This window comes from Bactrocera latifrons, unplaced genomic scaffold (assembly GCF_001853355.1).
Source record: "Bactrocera latifrons isolate USDA-ARS-PBARC rearing strain unplaced genomic scaffold, ASM185335v1 scaffold_109, whole genome shotgun sequence".
NCBI classification, from domain to species: domain Eukaryota; kingdom Metazoa; phylum Arthropoda; class Insecta; order Diptera; family Tephritidae; genus Bactrocera; species Bactrocera latifrons.
In genome coordinates this window covers 729,037-731,353 of record NW_017534508.1, presented here as the reverse complement: position 1 = coordinate 731,353, position 2,317 = coordinate 729,037, and positions in this window count along the sequence as shown.

The following is a 2,317-nucleotide window of genomic DNA, read 5'->3' as shown; positions in this document are numbered from 1 at the left end:
TAATCAAAACAAATCAAAATTATTCGAAAATACACAATAAAGCAAGAGCACCTCCGATATGAACATCACGGGTTGTGTGTATGTGGCTGCCACTTCGCGCTGTTGCACTGACACTGCATGCATGCAACAGCAACTACAACAGCAAGCACGCGAACAGTAGAGGATCAGCGTCAATGTTAAGCATCATCTGGAGATGTCACCTGCTGTGCGAACACACACAGTCGGCATATTTTATTGCTTCGCATGTTGTTGTTGTTGTGCTGTGCTTGTACGAATTAAGTATGTGCAACAAATTTGATGAATGATGGACAACTGCTGATTTGCTGTTGTGCGCTGCAACTGATCTCAAAGTTTACTGTAAAACGTTGCTCATTCCGCTGATGAATCTAAGTATTCTGCGAACGTCTGGGAAACAGCCATGCGTGATGCTACTCAATTCTGGATAAACTGCGCTGCATCAGCAGACACATAAAATACACACATACATACATATGCATATCCGCATTGGTTATTAATCGTACTCTTTGCTGTGGGAATTTCCGTGCAATCCAAATGGTCGCAGAGTAGTTAATAGCAAAATATGCCGCTCTCTGCTCTCGCCTAAGAAAGATTACGCTAGAAATAACGGTTCTTTTAGTATAACCCCTCGTCCAGGCCAGCCTAGAGACCCTCAAGACCCTCAAGACTCCTCTGAGGGCTTCCCTTGCATCAACTCTCCACTTTTCCACACAGATTTGGTCTCAACAGAAATTAAAATAAACTTTTATACGCAACTGCTGTTTAGACTGATTTCTCTTCCAACCTTAAGCCTCGCTACCGGCGCCTTCTAGCGGCGACCAGTGCAGTTTCTAGAGCGCAGAGCTGAACCGTAGCATAACGCATTATTCAGCCAGTAGATGTCTCAGAAAAGTGCCGCTTGATGTCGCTCGCATCGGCACAGTGGCTTGCGTTCGATGAAAACTATTCATATATTTTTTATATTGGAACACTCTTCACTCGTTTGGGTAAATTTTTTTATTTTATTTTCATTAACAGTTACACAATTAATTTGATACAAAAACTGAACTTTGGTAGACTAGTATAGTGACTAAAAGTTACACATTGATGCTCTTACAAATATTTGTATATATTTTAGGAAATATATTACTTTTCTTATTTTAAATAGTCTAAGTAACTTCTATATATAAGTTGCCGTGGAGTATGTATGTGATATGTGAGTACAAAAATGTAAGGACCTTAGAAATTAAAAAAAAAAAATTCGAGTTATTTTTTTAAATTTATATATAGTTCAAATTAATTATTAAAAGTGTGGAAAAAAATTACAAAAATTTATATTTGGAAATCAAAATTTTCAATGATTTTCAAAAGTAGTTCTAAAGGCCAAATCGAGCGAAAAGCACGATTGTTATGAGAACACGAAAATCTATATTATTATGTTTGAAGATCAGTTCGAGCGAACAATTTAGTAACCGGAAATTGTTTGGTCTTGGCAGAAAAATGTGCACACCAATAAAACTGTAAAAGAAAAAACATTAACTTCGGCTGAACCGAAGCTATATAATACTCTTCACAAATGCGAACTATTCCTTGCACTTGTTTACAACTTATTTCTTATGGTTCAGTTTGTATAACAGCTATGACAAATAAGCACCAATAAATTTTGATTAAATTCCCCGGTTTAAAGATATTTCAAAAGCGAGGGACTGTTAACGATATACCTCGTTCTGGATGACCTTCGATCTCTTCAACTGAAGAAAATATTAAAAAAGTTAAGAAAGTGTTTCTTGAAAATCGTCAAAAAAGTGTTAAAAAGATAGCAAAAGAGATTGACATCTCTCGCGAGTCCTTTGGAATAGTTTGGTTGGATATTTTGGATAGCATTATACCTGCCGATGCGACATGGGTTTATGGGGCAAACAAATCAACAATCATCGGAATGGAACCCTTTTCAGTCGACGGAAGAGATAAAACAGAATTCTCTGAAGGAGCGGAAGGCCATCCCAAAAAGTGCTTATGAGAAGTGTTTCGAGGACTCGTTGGCATAAATGTATTACATTTGGTCGGGTGTACTTTGAAGGCGGCGCTATATACTTAATATCATATGTCCTGTTCAGGCTATCAAAGTATGTAAACAACGACGGTGTTCATGGAGTGATCGATGAGTTAGTGCAACATAATTACTTTCATCTAAAAGGACACTGAGTAAATGTGTAAGGAAATTAGGAACTTAATTATAACTTTCTTAATATAACTACATCGTCATAAAGACATACAAATTATTACATATATACATATTTCGTAAATTTACTTAGGGATC